Source organism: Peromyscus californicus, unplaced genomic scaffold, assembly GCF_007827085.1.
Source record: "Peromyscus californicus insignis strain IS unplaced genomic scaffold, ASM782708v3 Scaffold_22__1_contigs__length_63687245, whole genome shotgun sequence".
NCBI lineage: Eukaryota > Metazoa > Chordata > Mammalia > Rodentia > Cricetidae > Peromyscus > Peromyscus californicus.
Genome location: NW_026294525.1, coordinates 1,657,514 through 1,684,087, shown reverse-complemented (window position 1 = coordinate 1,684,087; position 26,574 = coordinate 1,657,514). Strand labels below are relative to the sequence as shown.

Here is a 26,574-nt window from a genome sequence, read left to right as displayed (position 1 = left end):
GTTCATTTCATTTCTTAAGTCCCAAAATTCAAATGATAAATTCTGGTACTAGCCTTCCAAATATGAAGAAATCCATAACCAAAATCTTTTTGTAGTTTTATCTCATTTTAAGTTCAAAAAGTTCAAACAAATAAATTCTGGTATTAGGCTTTCACTTCAAAATATGAAGAGACGTTTTACAACCAAAACTTTTTGCTGTTAACAATTTTAGTTCAAACAAGCATCTCTGCAACTTTTATTCTCAAGCCAGAGACCTTTTTAGGTACAGTAGTATTCTAAACCGCACCGTTTTTGATGTTAGCTCAGGTTTTTCTGTGTTGCGTCAATTTTCCACGGATCTCAGCTGTGGATGCCTTGTGCTGGTTCTGGCATCCGCCATTCTTAGCTTCTTAGCTGCTTCTGGAACTTTTGAAAACTGCTCAGACTGCCTACTTTGCAGTCTTCTAGGACACTAACTTCTAGATCTCAGGTTTTTTCATCATATACATTAAGCATAGACTCACACTTAACATTTACACTTTTTTACAAACTCACATATAACATTTTTTTGCAAAGCATTTAGACTCACATTCAACATTTTACAAACTCACATATAATGTATTAACATCTACTTATTTATACTCCTTAAGGAAACTATAGAATTACTTTAGCAAATATATTTCTTATTACTTCTTATATATTTCTTATATTCATTCCATCTTATTCTTATTTAAACTTACATTTACAACTAACATCTTTACTTCTTACAAGCTTATTACTACATGTCTTAAGACTACCTTAGATACTTCTTGCAAGCTTATATTCTTAAAGGAACTCTATAGATCTATTTTACAAACTTATATAGGGCTATCATTAGCATATATTTAACTTAGCAAACACCCAAAGATTTCTTAACACAGAGATCTAACAAGAGAATTTTTACAAACTCACATATCTTATTTTCATCTTTTTCTATTTCTTACTCTTAATTATCATAACTATTTCTATTAGAAAGATTCTCTTAACTAGACAGGAAGTACGTACATCATTTCTAAAGTTTAGAGTTTATACTCAGCTTTGCTATAAAGCACTGGGAATTTAGTGAGTGTTGTTGTTATAGAATTGTGATAGTTGTTGCTAGGGGACTGTAACCTTCCCAGGATGACACCACACTCCAAAGTTGCCAGTTCTCTCAGCCGTTCCGGAACCGGCAGAGATGCACTGTCAGTGGTAAACGGTTTTTAACTAGAGGCTGTCCCTTCATCCAAATTCATAATAGTTCCCCGAAGTGCTTCAATTCAGACAAACATTTCTATTACAGCAGTACTTTTGGTTTGTTCTACCGAAAAACTTCACTTCACACTGAGGGTGAAATTACCGCATTTAGCTGCTGTAAAGCTCCTTGCCAAATACTGCACAGCTATTAGGTGATATAAAGTATTTTTCTAAAGGAGTTAGTAAAGCCACAAGTGGCACAGCTCCAAACTGTATTTAGTATTTTCACTTCATTAGCTTTAACTCCTGATGTTATTAGCAGCTGTAATATTTAGCATTGATTTCTTATAAGGAACTTTCAGGTGAAGCAACTCTTTTGCAAGACAGCTAGATTTTCTGAAGTTTCCCATCTATAAAGCAGTCATTTCTTTTTGAATGCCTGTTTCTTATCCCCTTAATTAGATTTGCAAAGGAATCACTCATTGCAGGCTGTTTGTTCAAGAGGTAAATAATTTTCATTTTCACATAAGTTTCTTCATATCTAAGACAACGTTCAGTGTATAAACTGCTCTCTTGCTTTCTTAAGGATTTTAAAGTGGCTTGTTTGCTCTTATAGGTAGCTTTTTATCATCCAACTACCGTAAAAACTTTGCACAGCTATTAGGGTAAATAAGGCATTTTACCAACGGAGTCCCAAACCACGAAGCACCTAGTTCCGTATCCTTTCAATTTTTCATTGGAACTGACACTTAAACTCTTAGACGATTTTCCTCCTTATTCTTTTAAAAGCTGTATTTTAAGTTTACCAGGAACGTATTTTCAAGCTGACAGAAGTGTTTCAGGGCAATGTCGCCATCTTTAGCGGAAAAACTATCTTTCCCAGAATGCATTTCCCTTATATCAGTCCATAATAATATCAGTCCCATATCAGTCCCTTATATCATTTTCCCATCAGTCATTTCCCATAGTTCTTTTCGGGTCTGAGAGTCAACTGGTTCTCTTTTACCAGACTTGCTTACAAATTCTTGCCCGGGAGATTTGAACAAGCATTTTACATTTTCAATTATGGCACATTGGGAGATTCCCATTCTCTCCTTAGCTGGCTTTAACAGGTGTCTCTCCTTCATTTGACACTGGCCCCGGATCAGAACTGCACCTGCTTCCTTAGCGTGCATTGAGGTGGACAATTTCTGATAGCAACTTTCCTCGGGGCTTGTGTTTGTCTTAGCCAGTCAGTGAAAAACATTCACAACAGAGCTTTTCCATAGCTCCTTCGGAGAGAGTTTCTCCCACTGATCTGTCTCATTTTGCTTGTTCCTTCCTTCCCCAGATGCAGAGCTTCAGCTATCTGTCTGCAGCTCTGTACCCCTGCTAGCTGCTTTTGGAGGTAGGGGCTTTTTTTTCTCCCCCCCGAATCTGCCTCAAATTCTAGCAGCTTTTTCAGGTCACATATTTTCTGGGGAGGATTATGTCCCTTCTGTTTCTTTGGAGTCTTTTTCCCAGACAGTTCCCAGTTTGGTCTCAGTTTATCCCTTCTACCCCAGAAACAGTTTCCGACACTACAGTGGCGGCTTTCCCTGCTACTGAAGGTAGGGGCTTTTTGTCCGTTTCTGTTTTCAGGGTCTGTGTGGTTTGCGTACAGACTGAAAATCTAACAAGGGAGGTTTTTGCCATTTCTAAACTCCCATTAGGACAGGTGTTTTGCCTCATCAGGCCTTCACCTGGTCCAGTCCCCCAGTGGGTTGCATTTGCTTGTCTGGGTGCTCAAGGACAGAGCTTATGCCAGAGGCAATCACCCCTCAGGGCTACACTCCCTCATCTCACCGGGAGTCAGTTGAAACAAAGCTTTTCTCAAAGAGGTGCTTTCTCTAACAGAAAATAAAGCTTTACTCCTGGATAGTTCTGTTCTGCCCTGGCTGGGCTCTTTCCCCAAACAGCGTTCTGACTCAGCAGCACGACTGCTTTAGACACAGTTCAGATTTACTGTTTTCCCAGAAAGGTCCTTACTCTGATAGGAAAGCTTTTCTCAGATTTCTTTTTGCAGTTGTGGACCTGTCAACCCGGGACTTGTAGGAAAGCAGACAACTGTGCCGTTCCCACTGTCTTTAGCTTTGGTTGTTCATTAGTAATCTTCCCCTGGGTCCTGCACCTTCCTGCCTCAGCTCTGTGCTCCAGGAAGTTTGCAACTGCAAGAACCCTAGTATCCCTGAAATGCACTCCAACTCAGAGACACTGGCCAGTCGCCTCTGGGTTTTTGGTCAGAAGCGAGGATACAATGCTAACAGTTTGCATTGCTTCAAGGGATCTTTGCATTAGGATGATTAGGAGCACCTTTTCATTCTGAAATGCTCACTCAGAAACAAAACCCTTAATGCCTCAGCTCAGCTGTAACTGAAAAGCTTGGCTTTTTTGCTTTTCTTAGGTAAAGTTTCCTGCCCTTTTGGGCTCTCTGTAGCTCTTTACCCACACTGTCCCAAGCGTTTCCCTCAGGGTACTCTGACCCACTGTCTTTTACTGGCTTGAAGAGACAGAGCTTAGAAGAGGTTTTTAGGAACTTGTCCTTGCCTCCTGCATTGCAGGGAGGATTTTTAAAGCTTGAAAGAGAACTTAGGTTTTGCTGTCTTAAGAGGTTTGTTGTTTTCCCTTAGAGCTAATCACAGGTGGTCCCCATACTAATATCTTCAGGTGATTCTAATTTTTGACCTTCTGAGAAAGTTAAAGGCTTTAGTTTTTAAGAGCTTTTGAGAAAAATGAAGGCTTTTTAGAGAGATTTTTCCCCTAAAATTTTCCAAGAAAAGCTTTTAGTTAAGAGAAAGATTTTTTTCCCCCAGGAGAAAGACCAACTTTTCCCAAAACTTCCCAACTTTAAACTTTGGCTTTTTACACCCCCATTTTTGCCTCAGGGAGAAATCACTTTCTCCTGCGACTTGGACTTAGCATTTCAGCTGTCCCCAGGTCAAAAGCTTCCATAGGCAACTTTTTCTTCCCCATAAGCTCAAAGAAGAGCTTTTTTACTACCCATAAAGCCCAAAGAAAGATTTTTCCCAGTTTGCATTCAGAGCCCCCAAAGTTAGAAAATTGAAGAGTTTTTCTGTCTAGTTGCCTTACTTATTTTTTCCTACACAATCTTACACTTCTAAGTTTTTCCTACACTATTTTTACTACCCTATGCCTTATTTTTCAGATAGAAATTGAAAGGGATAGAAGATAGAAAACTTTGACAGAAGAGAATTTCGCTGCAGCATCGGACATCCTTCCAGTCCGCTTTCCTTTTCTCTCGAGGATAAAACCCCTGCCTCTCAATATATATAAAAAATATATATATTTCCATAACACCGGCATGCCTTATCCACTGGCAGGGCTGAACTCAGCACTTTCGCCAAAAACTCTGTAATAAAACTATTATTTTCCTTTCTCTTTAGTCCCTATTACTTTGTCTTTAGTCCCTGTTCATTTGTCTTTAGTCCCCCTTTTTTTAAGTCCTTTTTTTTTCTTTAGTCCCTGTTCATGGCGCCATTCTGTGGGGTGTTTACCCAACCACCCCCACAGTTCCCCAGAGTTTTCTTGAGTGCGAGCAGCAGGAAATATTAGATAGAAGGATTTATTGTGGAGAATATCACGGAGAGAAAGATAAAAAAAATAAAGGATAGCCTCGAGAGGACCTGGAACCTATTCCAACGGGCCCCGACTGTCTCTGCCCCAGGGTTTTTATAGAGATGCCAGGGGGTGGAGCAAAAGACCTCCTCCCCCAGCACAGCCAAGTGCAGACCATCCCAGACACCTGCACTCAGGCCCGTGGTCCTAATCATCCTCTATTCGGACCTGCTGGGTAAAGCCACAAGGAACCCGAGAACGGGCTCCCACACTGGATCAGATGGAATTATACGAGGGTTTAAAAGTCTTTGGTAATAGATAAGTTTCTGTTACTTGATCTAGGATCTTACAGAGCTGTCGAGAGAATTAAAGAAGGTCACATATGTACAAAGGGGGTTTGAAGGTTTAAAATAAAATATACTCTGTATCGTGGTTTGAAACAAGAGTCTGACGGTGAGGATAGCTTAATAGACAGGTGTCAGATCAGCCAAGCAATTCGTGATGTATCCAAAGAGACAGGAATGTGTGGGACAACTTGAAAGCATTTTAGGCTGTTTTCAGCTGTCAACTTCCTATCCCAAGTAGGTTCCCTTAACAGGCTTTCATAATCTAGCCTACACTAAACTATGTGCATTTTATGAGAACCTCCTGAGGAGCTGGGATGGAGAATCAGTGAGTGACATGCTTGCCGTATAAGCACGAGGACTTGAGTTTGGATCGCAGGCTCACATATAAAAACCCACAGCAGCGTGCGTCTGTCAGCCTGGTACTAGGTTAAAAAACAGGAAAAAAGATTCACAAAGATCACTGGCCAGGCAGGTTATCCAGATCTGTGAGCTCAGTGTTCAGTGAGAACCTCTCAAAAGCTAAGGTGGGTGATGTGTGATGGTGCACACCTTTGATCCCAGTCCTCAGGAGACAGAGGCAGGCAGATCTCTGTGAGGTCCAGGATGGCCAGGGCTATGTGGAGAGACCCTGTCTCTCTCTGAAACAAAACAAAACAACCCCCCACCCCCACAAATAAAGTGGAAGCTCAGCATGGTGGTGCCCACCTTCAATCCCCGTACTCTAGAAGCAGAGGTAGGCAGACCTCTGTGAGTTCGAAGTCAGCTTTGTCTACATAGCAAATTCTAGGCCAGTCACGCAGGTACAGGTATGAGACTCTGTCTTAAGAAACAGAACAAAAAGGTAAAAAGAAAAAAAAGTTAAGGCAGAGAGTAAGAGAACTATGGAAAGACCACTGGCCTCTACACATGTGCACGCACACACATGCGCACGCACATGCGCACACACAGTGACTCCTCCCCTCCATCACCACTTTAGTCCTTATTATCCTCATACTTATGTTTTTACTCGGTCTTACTTACGAACTGTCCCCTACACCCAAACAAAATGTTTCACGTAGCCTCTCCCAATGGCTCTCATCCTATGACGGTTCCATCTGTTCCCAATACATCTGCAAAACCACAGTTTACATGAGGCGGAAAAACTCTGGCTGCAAGGAACTTCATCCCTGTCCCCCCAGGGCCAGACACAGTTTTTTACGTTAGTCCTTTATTTTCTCCTGTTCCCTTTCTTTGATGCCCTGATGCTTTTGCTAGCTCATTTTGGTGCAGCACTCTTGGCAGTGAGAATAGCCGCTGTGACCCTGAGTCAACACTAAAGCCATGCTGGGCGATGGTGGCGCACGCCTTTAATCCCAACACTTGGGAGGCAGAGCTAGGCGGATCTCTGTGAGTTCGAGGCCAGCCTGGTCTACAGAGTGAGATCCAGGAAAGGTGCAAAGCTACACAGAGAAACCCTGTCCGAAAAAACAAAACAAAACAAAACAAAAAAACAACAAAACAAAAACAAAAACACTAAAGCCACTGCTCACCAATTAGTTCTGTCTCTCCGGCCTCTGCTCCCTCCAACCCTCCCTCCACCTTGCTGGGTAATCTCTCAGCCTTACTCTGTAACCAGATCATTTGCTTACAGATTTGTAACGGTTATTTTTCAAAAGTCTCTCCAGGAATGCAGGATGGCAATCACATGACCCATGGCAGCTGAAGAAAATTCTCCTCCTGCAAAATTACCAGAGGACCTCCCTCTTCAACAGACCTGGAACTACCCCTGTCGGAAGAAAACCCTCCTCACCCACCTTAAGTGTCTTTTGTCTGTAATGAGGTTAAAAGAGGCATCAAGAGAAAGCTCCCTGAAATAGAAAATTCTCAGGTTCCATTCTCAGAGAACTTCAGGAGGTCTCTGGAGGTAGCTTTGCTAGCATATGCCACTTTTAGCTGGTATTGTTTTTCTCCCGTGGGATGCAAGGCTTTAATGAACAGTATTTAACCTCAACAATTCCACAGTACCACAACCCTGGGGACTCTGTGAGCATTTCCTGTCTCCAGGCTCTTGGCCAAGGCTTACTCAGGCGGCTCCCTCTCTGGAACAGACAAATTCTGCTACAGCCAACACTCATCTGAGCTTTAGTCCTTTGACCCCACTATTTTAAGTTCCATTAAAATTAAAATGTTGTTTGCAGTATTATTGCTCTTTGTGTACTGTGATGGAAACATCTACACAATTTGGATAGACATGCAACAATCTAAATAAGACTTTGCTATTGATCTTTTTGAGAGTAAATTAGATTAGTGTGCAATTGCTGTGCTATAAATTCTAGACTGGACACTATTTTAAAGGCAGATTTTTTTCATTTATATTTATTTGTTTTTTTTCCATCTTTTATATGTACAAGTACACATGTTGTGAACCACATTGTGTGAGTGTGTGTGTGTGTGTGTGTGTGTGTGTGTGTGTGTGTGTGTGACTTCTCTCCTTCTGCTGTACATGTCTGGATGATGGAATTCAGTTGTCAGAACGATCTTAGTGCCTTCACCTTAAGTGCTAGGACTACTGGTATAGACCTCCATGTCGTGGAACAGTCTTTTTGTACACTGTGAAGACATGTTGCTCTCATTGGTTTAATACAGAACTAAATGGCCAATAGCTAGGCAGGAAGAGGTTAGGCGGGACTTTCGGACAGGGAGAGTGCTGGGATGAAGAAGGGCTGGGTTGCCAGGAGACAGGGGGAGAAGCAAGAACATGCCGTACTGAGAAAAGGTGAGCCACGTGGTAGAACTTAGATAAGAAATATGGGTGAATTTAAGTTGTAAGAGATAGTGAGTAATGAGCCTAAGTTATTGGCCGAGCATTTATTATTAATAATAAGTCCCTGTGTGATTATTCGGGAGCTGGCTGGTGAGACAGAAAATTCTGCCTATACCTCCACACATGATTATTGGAGGTACTTCTGATACCTCTGACTTGATAGAATACAAACTTAAATCCAAGTAGGCAACTGTAGCTATATTTTATTATATTTATTTATTTGTATTTTTGCTGCTATGACCCTTTCAGGGCAGCCTGCTCCAATCTTTCTAGAGTATACTCTTCACACGGGTTTGCTTCACTTTGGTAAGTAAAAATCTGCTTAATCTGCCTGTATCTTCCAGCTAAATTCTTTCCTTCAAAAAGACAAGAAACAAAACTTTCGGGCTGGAGAGATGGCTCAGAGGTTAAGAGCACTGGCTGCTCTTCCAGAGGTCCTGAGTTCAATTCCCAGCACCCACATGGTGGCTCACAACCATCTGTAACGAGATCTGGTGCCCTCTTCTGGCCTGCAGTTATACATGCTGTATACATAATAAATAAATCTTTAAAAAAAAAAAAAAAAAAAAAAAAAAAAAAAAACTTTCAACTGGTAATGTATTTGAGGACCTTGATAAGTCTTGATGTGCTCAGACACTGAACGCTATCTCCAGACCACTCTTGCTTTTCCTTTTTAATTTTTTTTTTTTTTTTGGTTTCAAGTGTTTTCTTTTTCTCTTTTTTCTTTTTTGTTTGAGACAGGATCTCACGTAATCTTAGCTGACTTCAGACTATCTCTAGCCAAGAATGACCTTAAATGCCTGCATCTTCCTCCCAAGTGCTGGGATTACAGTAGGCCCGGCTGGCCTCAAACTCACAGAGATCCCCCTGCCTCAGTCTCCCAAGTGCTGGGATTAAAGGTGTGCACCACCACCACCCAGTACACTACACTCATCTTATTTTGCTGTTTGTAATAAAACTTGTCATGCCAATACACACACATACATAGCTTCCTTCATATGTTCTAGTGGGACTCAACATCTGTTAGACTTTCCAGTTGTTTACAGTATTTTATTATTTGAAAGGTGGTATATAGTCCTTCTGTACATATTATGTAAACATGCAAGCATCCGTAGGATAAATACACAGAACTACAATTATTGAGTCAGAGAATAGGTGCATTTTTACACACCTGATCCTAACATGTTCTCAACATGCTTTCCCCACGCATTCTGGCCAGCATTATGACATCTACTTCATCACATAATTTGACCTTAACCAGTCTATAGATGAAATACAATGTTTCTATGGTTTGGAGCATTTTGTTTGCTTTGGTTTAGCTATAGTATGTTTGTTGTTGTTTGTTTGTTTGTTTGTTTGTAGACAAGGTTTCCCTTTGTGGTAGCCCAGGCTGTCCTAAAATTCAGGATCCTTCTGTCTCATCCTCCTAAATTCTGGGATTATAGACATGCACTAGCACACCCAATGCAGAATCAAAGATCTTTCCATCACTTCCAGCTGACCAGATGGCTCAGCTGGTAATGCTCGCTGCAAAAACCAGGAACCTGCACTTGTTCCTCAGGACCCACATGGTGGAAAGCATGCACCAACTCCTACAGGTTGTCTCTGACCTCCACACATGGGAGGCCTTGACATGTGTGTGTCACATGCACACTGCACACATGCACACACTGAATAAATTAGTAAATGTAACAAACATTTAAATATTATTATTTATATATATATATTTTATTTTTATTTTATTTTTTTGGTTTTTCGAGACAGGGTTTCTCTGTGTAGCTTTGCGCCTTTCCTGGAACTCACTCTGTAGACCAGGCCGGCCTCGAACTCACAGAGATCCGCCTGCCTCTGCCTCCCGAGTGCTGGAATTAAAGGCACGCGCCACCACCGCCTGGCTTAAATATTATTTCTTAAAGAAGAATTTTAGTTAAAAACATCCAAAGGCAATTCATTACTTCAGACAGAAAGTTTTTAACTTCTTTTAAAAAAATATTTATTTTTATGTGTGTGTGAATATATGCCATGTGTGCCCATGTTTTTGAAGGCCAAAAGAAGACATTGGGTCACCTGGAACTGGAGTTACAAGCACTTGGTTATGAGGTATGGGAGGTTTGACCTCCACGAGGCAATTGTGACTTAGACTCATGTCTTCTGGAAGAGCAGCCAAACCCTCTCTGAACTCTGGAGCCATCTCTTCAGTCCCAAGTTTTTTAATTTTTTTATGGAATTGAAATCAAACCCAGAACCTTGCACATTCTATGCTTTTATTTTAAAACCCAGGGCATCTTCCAAAAGAGAAAAAAGAATCTCTGACATCTCTTGAAAAATCTGAAATCTAGCGACTTGTGGCCTTCAGACAAGGGAATAGTGAGTGTCTGCACAGACCAGTGTGTATCCCACAACAGACAAACATAATTCCTTACTGATCCTTGAGAGTGATGCTGACGACCAGTTGCTATTTATCACCTTCCAGCACAGTCGCATACACTGATGTATATGACCTTTCTGCTGGAGAGAAGGAGTCAAAGTATGAAGCAAGTGCACAAGTAAAACTGAAAGTTTTATTGACTACCCATATGTCCCAGTTTGGGTCATTGTTTCTTTTTCCTTCCTCCCTCCCTCCCTCCCTCCTTCCCTCGCTCCCTCCTCCTCCTTTCCTTTTACTTTCTTACTGCTGAGAATTTATGTGCAAAGCCCCATGCATACTAATCTGCTGCTGACTCTGAACTGCAGACCCCATCCCCTTTGTGACATTAATGAATAATACAAAACTTTTAAAACTAAAAGAGAAATTACTAAATATCTAAAATATTTACTAAATATCAAATATCTAAAATATTTGCAATATCAAATTTAAACTAGTTTGAGTTATAAAATGAGTTGACTTTTTAAAGTCTACTAATAACCCCGCCACACCCCCCCCAAAAAAATACAAAAAAATTTAGCCGGGTGGTGGTGGTGCATGCCTTTGATCCCAGCACTCAGGGAGGCAGAGGCAGGTGAATCTCAGTGAGTTCGAGGCCAGCCTGGTCTACAGAGTGAGTTCCAGGACAGCCAGTACTACACAGGGAAACCCTGTCTCGGAAAGAAAAAAAAAATACAAAGTCCACTAATAGTAGCTGCCTCAGAGGTAAGTGTGAAGAACAGAAATCCTGATTGTCTACACTCTGTGGGGAAGAACAATTAAGCCTCTATAAAACTCTGCTCTGCACCTTGAACTCTCAAGCTCCAGTTGCATCCGGAGCTTAAACTTCAGAGTACAACTAATTTCATCTGCAGTGATAGTCTTTAAGAAGGCATTCAGTGTTACCACCAGAGACATCTGCACTGATTTGACACAAAAAATGACCGCAAATCATTCTGGAGTGTTTTCCAAAAACAAAGCTGTTCTTAAAGAGAATGATGTCATAATGAGGCCATATATCAAGGACGATTGCCCAACATGTGGCCTGTGAATATTAAGCTCATTACAGGTTTTATGTGATGATTCACCACGGTTCCAGTTGCTGGACAGTGTCTTGAGTGTACATTTGAAATTGACTTTGCAGTACATAGAACATTCTGGCACCCTTTGTTCATAAACCGTTGCAGATTTCCTCGTGTCTCACTTGGTTTATTTTCCATAGAGTTATCCCAGAGCTTCTCCAGAATTCCCCTGGGCATAGCAGAACTTCCCTCTGCACCTCATCCAGCTGTTTCTTCTGTTGCTTTCTGCTGTCCACATCTTACCTGCTGAGACCGACAGACAGCTGTGTTGCAGAAATAACCAAACAAAACAAAAAATTTAAGCATTCCAGCTGTCTCACCCAGCCTATGGTCTGTCCTATTTCTTGACTGTTTTCAAGGAGCTCCTTTCCCTATTTAAAATATCGATTTCCTCAGCCTTGTATTCAAAGTTCTTCATCCTCTGTCCTAGTCAACCTCTCAAGATTTGCTTATGATTTTTCCAAATTACTGTTCCATAAAATTGATTTTGTGAGTTCAATTCTGTCTTTACAAAATGATTTGAAGACCCAACCCCTAGTACTTCAGAACAAGTCTATATTTAGAAAAAGGTTTTCTTTTTTTTTACAGAAGCAATTAAGAATGAGGTCATTAGAGTGCGCCCTAATCCAATATGGCCTGTGTATTTTACTATACAAGGGAGAAACTTGGACACAAAGACAGCAAGAACAAAAGAAAGGTCATATGATGCTAGAAGAGGGAAGGAAGGCTTTCCCCATGGTCATGATGACTTCCATGGCTTGGAGCACATTTTGGTATTGTTATAGCCACCCAAGGAATACAGTTGCCAAGCAAAATCAAGCTTCCAATAGTATTGTTTCCTCTACCTCTATTTGTCACCCTTGTTTTTTCCTCTTAAATCCTACCCAGCTTTTTTGTTTGTTTGTGACGTGGTTTCTTGTAGCCTGTGCTGTCTTTGAACTCTTGACCCCTCTGCCTTCCCCACCAAGTGCTAGGATTACAGGCATCAACCACCAAGCCGGGAAGGAATGACTGTTTTTTAAGGGACAGCAGCAAGGGAAGTAAGATATGACACAGCTTCTAAAATGTATAGGGAGACACAGTCATGCTACAGACAGAAGCATCACAAGTTTAAGATCGTCCCCAGCTAGCCGGGCAGTGGTGGCGCACACCTTTAATCCCAGCACTCAGGAGGCAAAGGCAGGTGAGATCTCTGTGAGTTCAAGTCCAGCCTGGGCTACAGAGTGAGTTCTAGGACAGGCTCCAAAGCTACACAGAGAAACACTGTCTTGAAAAACAAAACAAAACAAAAAAACAAAATAACAAAAGCAGATATGTACACATAAACATATACACACAAAAAAAAATCAGAGAACAATGAACTAAAAAAAGGAGAAAATAAAATTGGAATCAATATAAAACCAATATTTGTCTTACTTTTTAAATTGATATTTAAATTTCTGAATAATTTCTATATTTAAATAATTGCTTAAAGCCATTTTTACTGGCTATATAATGTCCCAATCGTATGCTTACCCTATAATTTATTCAACAATTTTAGTTATTGTCATTTATTTGCAATCTTGTATGATAGGACTAACATTTTTTAAAAAATGTTTGTTTTTATATTTATTTTGTGTTCGTAAGAGCATGCATGCCATGTGCAAGTGTGGAAGCCAGAGGACAACTTGTAGGAGCTATTTCTCTCATTCCACCCTATGAGTTACGGGGATCTAACTCAGCTCTCAGGCTTGGTGCCAAACACCCTCATCCACTAAACATCTGACCAACGTTTAACTGGTAGTAATCTAACCAATGGTTGGTTACAGGGAGTAAAGCCCTTGCCCTGAAAGCCTTTAAAAATAAATGGTAGTAATTGTCAGTCTCATAACTTCAGGAAGAGTGTCTGTCATGTAACCATGAGAGCATCTGTGACTATTTTCTTGAGTACTTTCTGGAAAAGGAACGAATAGATAAAATGGATGTATTTGTCTTCTTAACACAGGGCACTGGGTTTTTTTTTTTTTTTTTTCCTAACTGGTTGTTTTGGTTTAAAGTTCCATGTGCAGCAGATAAAAAGTTCCCATCATCACAAGCTTTAAACATTTCAGAATGTTTAATTGCTGTAATAGTCAAAAGTAGTTGACTATTTGTTATAAATCGCTATACGAGTCAATCAGAAGCTCTTCATTCCTTTAAAGATCTATTTATTTAATTTCATGTGTCTGTGTGTTTGGGGCTGTGAGTGCATCCCTGGGAGTGTGTTATGAGAAACCTGGCTAGTTATATGAGTACCAGACCCCCATAACTCCTGATTACACAGCATACATTCCTAACTGCTGAGCTATCTCTTCAGCCCTGCTAGTCCATCAACTTTTTAAATATCTAAGGTGAAATGTGTTATTAGTGATTTATAGTTCATGAAAGTCTTGCTTAAGCTCTTTGGCCATTTTTCTATTACAATACCAGCATTTTTGTTGTTGTTGTTTTTTGATGGAGAAAGATGTTAGTAGGTAGACTTTTCTTTTCTCTTAGATTTGGGTTCAGGTGTTTTTTTCGGGGGGGGGGGGGGAGCATTAGGTTTAAAATTAAAGTTTCCTATGTGTTAGAGGCATAAAAATGTCATCAAAACCTGTTCCCATCACACCGTATCCTGTCTTAGGATTTCTGTTGCTGTGAAGACACATCATGGCAACTCATAAAGGAAAGCATTTAATTGGGGCTGGCTTACAGTTCAGAGATTTAGTTTGTTATCATTGTAGCAGGACTTGGCGGCACGCAGGCAGACATGGTGCTAGAGATGGAACTGAGACTTCTACAGCAGGATCAGCAAGCAGCAGAAAAAGTTCGTGCCCCACACTGAGAGTAGCTTGAGCATAGGAAACGTCAAAGCACCTCCCCTCCCAGTAACACTCTTCCTCCAACAAGGCCACACCTCCTCCAACAAGGCCACACCTCCTCCAACAAGGCCACACCTCCTCCAACAAAGCCACACCTCCTCCAACAAAGCCACACCTCCCCAACAAAGCCACACCTCCTCCAACAAAGCCACACCTCCTAACCCTTGTTTATAAGCAGCAGCAGAAGCTCCCGTTTCTCACAACCCATTACTGCCCTCACTCCACCACCTCCAGCTAACACACAAGATTGGGAAGTAGAGTGGGATTCGGAGTTCTTATTTTTGGTTAGTTATAGGACTACACAGTTTCCTATGACCCATTTCCATGTCACTCCTACTAGCCAGAGAAGCATTTTTGGTGGCATTAGGAATGGGGAAAGGAGGCTGTCCTAATTTGCTTTATAGTACTGTGATAAAACATGACCAAAAGCAACTTGGTTGAGGAAACAGTTTGTTTCATCTTACAGTTGATAGGCAATCACTGAGGGAAGCCATGGCAGAAACACTGCTTACTGGCTGGCTTGCTCTCCGTGGCTTGCTCATCGTGCTTTTTTTTATACAACATAGGACCATCTGCCCCTTTGTGGCACCACCCACATTGTGCTGGGCCCTCCCACATCAATCATTAATCAAGAAAATTCCCCCACAGACAAGCGAAAATGATGAAGGCATTTTCTCCATCAAGGTTTCCTCTTCCCAAATGACTCTAGCTTGTGTCCAGTAGATGATAATAATAATAATAATAATAATAATAATAACAACAACAACAACCAGTATAATTGGATCCCTTGTCAACTTGATATACAAAGACATCACTACAAACTATAACCTTTCTTGCTTACCTTCAAGCATAATTTTAAAAGTCCCACTGTCTTTAAAAAGTTCAGTCTCTTTAAAACATCCAATGTCTCTTTAAAAGTCCAAAGTCTTTCAACTGTGGGCTCCTATAAAATTAAAAATAAATTAATTACTTTGTTACTCAAGAACAAAGAACTGGGGTTCATTCATAATTAGATCCAAGCAAAACAAAAATTCAAAAGACTAGCTGGGTGTTTGATGTCTGGGACTCACCCACCATTTTCTGTGTTGCAGAGGGCTTGGGCATCTCCACTTCTCTGACTCCACTATCCATAGTACACAGCCCAGGCTAGCTCCAGTCCACAACTGTTGCTATCCTTGATGTGGTGGTTTGAAAGAAAATGGCCCTCCAAGGGAGTGGCACTAGTGTGAGGTGTGGCTGGTTGGAGTAGGTGTGGTCTTGTGAGAGAAAGTGTGTCACTGTGGAGGGGGGCTTTGGGGTTTCATATACGTTCATGATACTTCCCAGTGTCTGAGGCCACTTCCTGTTGCCTGCATGTCAAGAAGTAAGACACTCTGCTACTTCTCCAGCACCATGTCTGCCTGCATGCTGCCATGTCCCACCATGATGATAATGGACTAAAATAATTGTAAGGGAGCCACCCCAATTAAATGTTTTCCCTTATAAGAGTAGCTGTGATCATGGTGTCTCTCCACAGCAATAGAAACCCTTGATGACACTTGATGTCCCATGCTTCTGGCATCTACAGCATGCTGGAATCACCACTCTAGTGGAGTGGAGCCACCTCTCCTGTCCTCTTTTCAGAGATTCCAGCCCTGCCACACAGTACCAAGTCTCAACTTCTCTCCATGACTTCTTCGTGTCTTCAAACCCAGCACCATATAAGACAGACTCTTACACATTTCCAAGTTTAGCTACCAGCTTAAGATGCCGATGTCCCTTCTGAACCATTGCTTCTATGTGCTGACCATGAGGAATACTTCCCAGAGGATTTTACCTCAGTGATGCTGGTGTCCTCTAATCACAGACGATTCTGCCTCTAGGATTACAGATGTGCACCTCCACATCTGCTTCCTTATTATTTTTGCATATGTTGATTGGTATCTTCCTATAAGGAGGACCTACCTCTTCTCCCTTAATTATTTATTTATTCAAATGTGCCCCTCTGTCTTTCTGTCCGGCCAAATAAAAATTTAGTAAAGCTATGGAATAAGAGCAAATACCATTTAAAAAGATAAATTATAAATAATTTTTTTAAGATTTATTTATTTATTTATTGTGTATACAATTTCTGCCCACATACATCCCTGCAGGTCAGAAGAGGGCACCAGATCTCATTACAGATGGTTGTGAGCCACCATGTGGTTGCTGGGAATTGAACTCAGAACCTCTGGAAGAGCAATCGGTGCTCTTAACCTCTGAGCCATCTCTCCAGCCCCAAATTAAAAATAATTTAAAAAATTTTACACTAATATGTAAAATCAAATAAGCTTGTCAAACGAAAACAACAAAAATGTTAATGAGGATCAGAGCTAGGTGTAGTGGTGCACACACGCCTGTAACACAGAACTTGGGAAGTTGAGGCAGGAAGACCTTTAAATCAAACAGCAATTCAAGGCCAGCCTGGTTTACAAAGTAAGATCTCTCAAAACAGAGGGGACAGGAGTCTGAGAGGAGGGGATCCTGGGCCTGGGTGGACTTGAATTTTTTACTTTAAATTTTTTTTGTTGAGAATTTCATATATGACTACTGTATTTACATCATTTCTACCTCTCTCTCTGCTCTTCTAACTCCTCCCAAGCATACTCAAATGTATGACCTCTTCTTCAATTATATAAGTGTGTGTGTGTATGTATGTATGTATGTACGTATGTGTATATGAATACAAACTGCCGAGTCCATTTAGTGTTGCTTGCACGTGTATGTGTTTAAGGCTGACCACTTGGTAGTGGATAATCTATCAAGGAGCTCATGCCTAGAGAAAACTGATCCTCCATTCTCTCAGAAACCATTAATTGCTCACAGCAATTCATTTAAGAGTGTGGCCTTGTGAGAGTCTCCCTATTAACATAGGCACATCAACTGGTGTTGCCATGGTACAGGTATTGTTTAGGTGACCATAACTGATGGTTTATTTTACTTTGAGACATTTTCTCTCCAACCAAAATATTTACTGTTTTTTGAAGAATAATGCAGTATAAGTAAATTACTGGGTTGAGAATGGGTGTCGTCAAATGTTTCTGCCTTAAGAAAGACAACCTCTGTACTTACTTCAATAAAATATTTTACAAAATAAGATGCCTTGGTAACAAAGTTATGTACATTGGAAATAAAAAAGAAACTGTTTATACATAAAAGATAGAAGCATTGACTCTGGGAATGAGCCAGGTTTTCTGGATGGTCCATGAACAAATCACTGAACTTGCCTAGGCAGGATCTTCTACCTCTGAAATGACAATGGTTTTTAACCCACCTCATTGAGAGATGCCAGACATTAATTAATGTTCATAATGGGCTTGAGATCTGTGATTAAATGATTTTATCCTTGATTGAAAACAACTGCTGAGGAATAATAACCAGATGGAGGAGGATGTGTAGTCCTCGGACAGAGGTGCTGAACAGTGAACAGGCAGCAAAAACCGTAGAAGCCTGGGAAAAATTGTCATGTGCCAGTTTGGGTTCAGTTTTCTTCATAGAATTCAGCAACACAACTCAATTTATCAGCAAAGAGATATTCTTCCTTTCACTAAAGTTTTTTATTTTCTCTGTGCCACACGTTTGTAGCATTTTAATGAGGCCTACATACCTCTTCTAGTATTGATTTAATTTATTTGCTTATCTTTAAAATTATTTATTGACTTACTGATTTGGTCACTGTTCTGTTGCTGTGATGAAACTCTACAACCAGAGCAACTTATAAAAGAAAGCATTTATTGGGGGCTTGCTTACACTTTCAGAGGGTCGGTCTGTGGTCATCCCAATGGACAACATGGAAGCCAGCAGGCTGGCAGGTATGGCAGGTAGGTATGGCAATATGGCTATAGAGTAGCAGATCCTCCTCCATAAGGAGGGGGGGGGCTGGGCTTTGTCTGGGCTTTTGAAACCAGAATAATATGTTATTTTTTTTAAACATTTATTTAATATGTATACAGTGCTCTGCCGCCATGTACGCCTGCAGGTCAGAAGAGGGCGCCAGATCTCATTACAGGTGGTTGTGAGCCACCATGTGGTTGCTGGGAATTGAACTCAGGACCTTTAGAAGAGCAGCCAGTGTTCTTAACCTCTGAGTCATCTCTCCAGCCCCGTAATATGTTATTAAATTAAATTTAATCTAACAGCACTAATAACTGCTATAATTTCAGAGGGGCAATGTTTGTAAATGTCATTCTATGATATTTGCAACAACTTAATGTGATTTGGACATATGTTTTCTCTTGGGGGTAAGGTTAAAAGAATTGTTCTTATTACAGTGGTTTGTTGTCAATTTTTAAATTTTTTAACATTAAGTTTTAGTTGGAATTACCTAAAATAAAGATATATCTACCCCCTCCAAGTTTCTGGACTACTTTGTAGTTAGATGTTTGAACAGGCTAAAAAATCCTGTTCTGTCCATGTCCTGGATCATTCAAGTAGCCAAGCAAATATCTCTGTTTGAAGGATGATCAGATAACATGGATGTTTATTTAAAATGTGAACCTTGGGACAGGAAGATGGCTTGGATTGTAAAAGTGCCTTCGACCAAGGTTGACAACCTGAGTTCAATCTCCAGAGAATACATGGCAGAGAAAGAATCCTCTCCTACAAATTATACTCTGACTTCCATTTGCACATAGTGGCATGTGCCTCCCCAATTAGTAAATAAAAATTTAATAGCAATGTTATTTTAAAGTAAATCTTGGAGCTGGAGTTGTACTTTGGTGGCAAAACACACGTTTAGCATATGCTAACCTCTACTTCATCCTTAGTCTAAAATAAAAAGCAAATCTGGCCTGGTGGTGGTGGCGCACACCTTTAATCCCAGCACTCGGGAGGCAGAGGCAGGCGGATCTCTGTGAGTTCAAGGCCAGCCTGGGCTACAGAGTGAGTTCCAGGAAAGGCACAAAGCTACACAAAGAAACCCTGTTTTGAGAAAAAAAAAAAAAAAGCAAATCCCACCTGGTCATGGCATTTCAAAGGCTGAGGTAGGAGGATGACCGTGAGTTCAAGGCCATTAGAGTTACACTGCAAGATCTGGCCAGCCTAGGCTGCAGGACAAAATGGAGTTTGTTTCAAAAATGAGAATTATTTTTTTTTTTAAACTTGAGCAAAGAAAAGCAAGTACAGTCTTTTCTGGACTTGGTAAAACAAAGTTTGAATTGGGAACATCTGTGAATCTGTGTTCATGGCAAGTAGCCAAGTGACCGACACATACATTAACTACAAAACCTGTTGTTACTTCTGTAGTGATTTCCAGTGGAATCAGTTCTAAGGCCAGATTCTCATGTATTAGTTTGAGATGTTGTAATAGTTATGGACAGGACTGAGAATTGCTTTAAGAGTATTCTGGGCTAGGGAGAAGGCTCAGGGACTGAAGGGCAAGCATGGGACCAGGGTACCCACATGTATATTGGGTGGGTCTGGGCTCCCCATGCATTCTAGTGTTGGAAGCTGAACAGAGCAAGCTGACTAGTGAGATGACTGGCTGTGTCAGTGAGCTTTGGGTTTGCTCGAAAGATCTTCCCTCAGTGAGTGAGGTGGAAGTGTATTAGAGAGTGATTCCTTATATCTTATATCAGCCTTGGGTCTTCACATGCATGGGCATCTATATATGTACACCTGCTAAACTATATGCATGTACACACACACACACACACACACACACACACACACACACACACACACACACACACACCAGCAAATAAAAGCAAAAAAAAAAAAGAGTTCTCCTGTGACTTGTTTTGTTTTTTTTGAGACAGGGTTTCTCTGTGTAGCCCTGACTATCCTGGAACTCACGCTGTAGACCAGGCTGGCCTCAATCTCAGAGATCCACCTGCCTCTGCCTCCCGAGTGCTGGGATTAAAGACATGTGCCATCAAGCCTGGCTAACTATTCTTAAAAGTCTTAAAAAAAAAAAAAAGATTTGCCGGGCGGTGGTGGCGCACGCCTTTAATCCCAGCACTTGGGAGGCAGAGGCAGGCGGATCTCTGTGAGTTCGAGGCCATCCTGGTCTCCAAAGCGAGTTCCAGGAAAGGCGCAAAGCTACACAGAGAAACCCTGTCTCGAAAAAACCAAAAAAAAAAAAAAAAAGATTTAATTATTTTATGTATCTGTGTGGGTACAGGCATGTTACAGCACACTTGAAATTAGAGGGGAGCCCCCCCCCCGTTTATCTGGTGTGGGGGGGAGGTGGGTGTGTGCGTGCACACCCATGCACATGTGCCACCAGCACATGTATGGAGATCAGAAGACAACTGTGGGAGTCAGTTCTCTTTCACTATGTGGATCCTGGGTATTGGATTCAGACCATAAGGCAATCGCCTTTATATGCTGAGACATTTTGGTGACCTGAAGTTTAGTTTAACAGTCATAACAAATATTATGAATACCTCCATAACTCTATTATAGAAAGATTACTAAGAATAAAGTCTGGTTAGTGTGAGAAGAGCTGCTGAGGAACTTTATCCCAAATCTTCTAAGAATGTCCACTTCCTTTCCTGTTCACCCAGTTAGCAATCCTTGAAGGAAATCTCTGTAGAGAACATAAATCAATGTCCTGTATCACAAGAATTACAAAGGGAGAGTAACAATTCTTTCTTGCCTGTTTTTAATATCATGCCTTGTACACTGGGGGCAAAAAATTAAATTGTCATCAACCAAAAAAGGAATAATTATAAAGTAAGAGTTGCTAAATAACTAAAAATATGAGCTTTCATGTACAGCTTTTTGTGCTTCTGCCTGGCAAGGCTGTATTCCCAAACCAAAACACTGTAATTTGAGCTTTGGACCAATATAATCCAACTGCCTATTAGACATCTATTCCTGGATCTCACAGACAACTCAAGCAGCTATAACCTTCCTCCACAGAATGGCTTTCTCTCCATCATTTGTCTCAGATATCGGTACCACCATCCAGCAAGATATTCAGAAATTATCCTGGACTTTTCACCACTGATGATTTTCTTTGTTAGGGGATGACACTTTCTAAGTGATGACCGGTCTTAGCCCTCCTGTGTCAGTTTAGTGTAATGTGGTCAGTGTTGTAATGGACCCTGTGCTTGGGAGCATCCTTCTGACACAGCTTCCGTTCCCTCGGACCAACTCCAGAAACAACCACAGCACAGAGAACTCCGGAGATTGTTTTACAGGAGCCCAGACTGTGACCTTGAAAGAAACTCCTTTCACTCCTGTGATTCATTTGCTCTTGCATTCAGCTTCTCAGTGGATGAAGATCCTGAATAGTGAGCAGTAACTGACCTCTTAGAGACGTTGCAGCCCTAAGCCTCCTCCTGTCCAGAAAAACAGCAGTACTTTATTTGGCCTGTGGCTGGGAACAGCAGGGTATGGGCTGGCATGTTCTCTTTTCTCTGGTAGATAATAACTAACCACTTCAAATGTGGCTTGTCTGAATCAAGAACTTCTGTAGGCATAAAATACTTATTTAATCTCAAAGATTCGCTTCAAAAAATGCAAAAGTAACTCTGGAATTTAATGGAAATTGCATATTGAAAATATATTGTCTTGTATACATTATTTAAACAAGCTGTAGTATTATTATTAATTCAATCTGTCTTTTAAATTTAAGGCTAGAAAATTCTAAGTGATTTACATGATTTGCATCATTTGTTTGGTATCACTGGTCTAAATGGTGAAGTGGAATGACTGCGGTCACTGTTCTAGGTTTCTGTGATAAGTATATTTTTTTAAATTGGCATTTGAACCAATGGTTGATCTAAAATGTGCTTTTAAATTATCTGGGAATGGGGCTGGAGAGATGGCTCAGAGGTTAAAAGCACTTACTGTTCTTCTGGAGGACTCAGGTTCAATTCCCAGCACCCCCATGGCAGCTCACAATTGTCTGTAATCCAGGGGATCTGACACCCTCATATAGACACACATGCAGACAAAACCCCAAAGTACATTAAATAAATAAATCTTAAAAAGAAAAGAAAAGAAAGAAAGAAAATGGAGCCAGGCATGGTGGCGTACGCCTTTAATTCCAGCATTCGGGAGGCAGAGGCTGGTGGATTTCCGTGAGTTCCAGGACAGTCACCAAAACTACACAGAGAAACCCTGTCTCAAAAAAAAAAAAAAACCACCCCACCCCACCCCACCCAAAAAATGTTGAAAAAATTACCTGGGAACAAAACAAAATGCCATCCTTGGGTCTCAATCCCCAAACATGCTCCAGCAAGATTCTAACTATTGTATTCAACGTGACTCTTTCATTTTTAACTACTTCTCTAGGAGATTTTGATACAGCTGGTCCTCTGATCACTGAGAAATAAAAAAGGTCACATGGGGAAAGAGATCAGAGAGGGTGATAGGCTGAGGCAAGGGGATCTCTGCAAGTTCTAGGCCAGTTTGGTCAACTTAGCCATACCTTATCTCAAAAAAGGACAAAACAAACACAAACAAACAACCTCAAATGTAACTCAGGGCAGAACCTAGCATGTACAAAGCTTTGTGTTGAATCCCGACTTGGAGAGGGGGTTATCTGAACTTGTTATTCTTGGTATTTAGAATAAAATATCACATCTTTTTTTTTTTTTTTTTTTGGTTTTTCGAGACAGGGTTTCTCTGTGTAGCTTTGCGCCTTTCCTGGAACTCACTTGGTAGCCCAGGCTGGCCTCGAACTCACAGAGATCCACCTGCCTCTGCCTCCCGAGTGCTGGGATTAAAGGCGTGAGCCACCACCGCCCGGCTGTTTTTTTTTTTTTTTTAAAGATTTATTTATCATGTATACAGTGTTCTGTCTGCATGTATCCCTGCAGGCCAGAGAGGACACCAGATCTCATTATCGGTGGTTTGTGAGCCACCATGTGGTTGCTGGGAATTGAACTCAGGACCTCTGGAAGAGCAGTCAGCGCTCTTAACCACTGAGCCCTCTCTCCAGCCAAAATATCACATCTTCTTGAGGTTAGTCTTTTTCAGTCTCTTCAGAACCCAAATTAGTATATGAGTTTATATAAGAAAGGCTAAGATTTCTAATAGGTGGTATTAGGAAAGTGAGCATATCTATCCAAATATAACATATTATTTAATATTTATTAACATGCAAATATAAATCTGGAAAGATTAGTTGCCCTGGAGATCAAGATCTATTTATATCTATCTATATCTATACCTATCTATATCTATCTGTGACCTGATAGTATTCCATGAAAGTAGTCACTAATGTGACTTAATGGACACTTACCTGACTCCTCCATTCACTCGCTGATACTCATGCTTGATGATTCATGAGATAGTCTCTTTCTAGGGCCTCCTCATATTCTACTTTCCCCAGATGAAAGCTTTCTAAGAATTGTGTTTTCCTTAATGTGTTTAATTAAGCCACATATGATAATCATGTTATTATTATTTGTCTTGTGTAGTCCAGACTGGCTTCCAACTCACTACATACCCAAGGATTACTGTAAATTTCTGCTTTTTCCCCCTCAGCCTACAGAGTGCTGAGGTTCCAGCATGCCCCAGCACAGCCGCTTTCCTCCAGAACTGAGGTCAAACCCAGGCCTTTCTGCCAGGCATGCACACACAAACCAAGCTGCCTCCTCTAGTCCACAGTTAACCTAGTGAAATGTTTAGGGCAGAGGTCTTACCTCTGCAGTACAGCATTGACTTACCCAGCATGCGCAAGGCCCTCAATTCAATTCCAAGTGCCAAGTTAAGTTTATCTTTATAAATTATAAGTAAAATCAATATTTTAATAAAGCAGTGTGGAATTTAATTTATAAATTTTCCATTTTGTTATAAGTAAATGCTTAGCTATAATTTAGTACAATAAAAAACTAAACAAATGTGAATGTAAAAATAATTATCTATAAAAAAACTAAAATGTGATGAATTGATGAAGTGAGTCTCCTAATATTGCTGTTGGGTTACAGTGTGTGAAGCAACTATAAAAGACTAGAGGGATTTTTTTTTTCTGGACAGGGTTTCTCTGTGTAACAGCCCTGGCTTTCCTGGAATTAGCTGTGTAGACCAGGTTGGCCTCGATTTCAGACATCTGCCTGCCTCTGCCTCCTGAGTGCCGGGATGAAAGGTATGTGTCACTACCACCCAGCAAAAACTCTTAAAAATCTAAGGGTGCTACCCTTATATTATTTCATAAATGTCATTACATCCCATTCTATTGTGTGTCTGTGTGTGTGTGTGTGTATGTGTGTGTGTGTGTGTGTGTGTGTGTGTGTATGTATGTGTGTGTGTGATGCATGTGAGGTGCTCATGGAGGTCATGAGAGGGGTATTGGATCCTTGAAGTTGGCTGCAAGATGCCTAAGCATGTGTTGAGAATGGAACTCAGGTCTTTGAGAAGAGCATGAAGTGCTCTTAACCACTGAGCTACCCCAAACCCTTCTATCTGTAACTCCAGTTCCAAGGAATCTGATGCATTCTTCTGGCCTTTGTGGGCACAGACATACATGCAGACAAAACATCCACACACATAAACCAAATTTTTCTAAAAATTTAAAGTTGCATTAGTCTCTCAGAAATATATATAGGTAGTGAGACTACAGCAGACATGCACTAAAGCATCCTGTCAGAACACCAATAAATCATAACTAGTAAAACAGCCTTAAACAGTTAAATAGGATTTATTTGAATTGGGGAGGGCTACATGTAAGCAGAGGTGGAGTTTTTCTGTCCTGACCACCCAGTCCCAAATAAGCACACAGGAGCTTGTATTAATTACAAAATGCTTGGCCAATAGCTCAGGCTTATTACTAACTAGCCCTTATAACCTAAGCCATTTGTATTAGTCCATGTACTGTCCCAAGGCTTGTAGCCTTTACTTGATCCATTGGTACGTCCAACTTGTTCTCCATCTGGCTCTTGACTCCCCTGTCTCTGCCCTTCTTCATCCCATCATTCTCAGTTTGGCTTTCCTGCCTAACTTTATCCTGTTCAGCTACTGGCCAGTCAGCTTATTTATTAAACTAATCACAGCGACAAATCTTCACAGTGCACAAAAGGATTTTCCACAGGAGTTACATTTAAATTTTGTTATAGGATAATATTTGTATGCAACAGACTATTTCAATTATATTACCCAACAATTTTATAGTAAACCCAGCCTTTGTGACACTCCATAGGAATTAGTGCAAACAAAGTTACTAGAGGGTCTAGAACATGGCTCCATTGATAGAGTGCTGGCCTAGCAATGTGTGAAGATCTGGGTTCAGTTCCCAGCCCCTCTTATGCCAGGTGTGATGGTGCAAACTGAATTCCAGTACTCAGGAAGTTGAAGCAGAAAGATCAGAAGTAAATATATAAATAAATTTATTTTATATAGAATGAACAGTAACATTATTCTAGTAAAAATTCGTACGATTTTTTGAGGTTTAAAGAATGATGCAGGGAACTCTTTTTTCTTTTTACTCAAATTACTTATCTGTAAGTTTTTTACAAAATATCCAGTGAATGTGTGATGCCAGTGACTTTGAACAGACTACAGTCTTACTAGTTAAACGGATGCTAAAAACAGTAATGGCATATTCACCTCTCTCTAAAGTCTCAACTCATTTGAGAAAGCAAGAGCTGCAAGGAGGTGATATAAAGTCGGCATTCAAGTTTTAATACCACACAAGCATGCCAGCAAGTAACTCATTCCTTCATACGATCTCAGAGGTCTTCATACCTCTCATAGGTTGCCTTTCTTACTGCACATGGAACAAGACAGACAACTTTCCAATTCTAGTGATATCCAGGGACTAAAAGAAAAATGGTGTGCCTGAGGGAAATTTTAATTTAATTTTTGTTTAATTAACTTTGAACGGGTGTAGCTAGAGTTTTCCTGCCTGGCCCACAGTCAGGACAAATCTCTATCACCTGCCAGTCCCACAGCCGCTCAGACCCGACCAAGTAAACACAGAGACTTACATTGGTTACAAACTGTATGGCCGTGGCAGGCTTCTTGCTAACTGTTCTTACAGCTTAAATTAATCCATTTCCATTAATCTATACCTTGCCATGTGGCTCGTGGCTTACCGGCATCTTCACATGCTGTTTGTCATCGTGGCAGCTGGCAGTGTCTCTCTGCCTCAGCCTTCCACTTCCCAGCTTTATTCTCCTCCTTGTCCCGCCTATACTTCCTGCCTAGCCAATGGCCAATCAGTGTTTTATTTATTGACTAATCAGCAACACATTTGCCATACAGAACATCCCACAGCACTTCCCCCCCTTTTTTTTTTCAAAAAGGAAGGTTTTAACCTTAACAAAGTAAAATTACATATAATTTGGGAATTTGGGCGTAG

General features: G+C 40.7%; 1 long non-coding RNA gene across 2 annotated transcripts in view; it reads right to left on the bottom strand.

Moving 5' to 3' along the window:
* Positions 1-10,625: 10,625 nt before the first annotated feature.
* Positions 10,626-26,574, bottom strand: part of LOC128118231 (uncharacterized) — a 53,985-nt gene continuing 38,036 nt past the window's right edge. The window contains exons 2-3 of one of the 2 annotated variants that reach the window (XR_008221054.1): positions 15,145-15,246; positions 10,626-11,687 (exon numbers count right to left, since the gene is read on the bottom strand). This is a non-coding gene — a long non-coding RNA (uncharacterized LOC128118231). The remainder of the gene's footprint in view (positions 11,688-15,144; positions 15,247-26,574) is intronic. The other variant, XR_008221055.1, reaches the window with a different exon arrangement.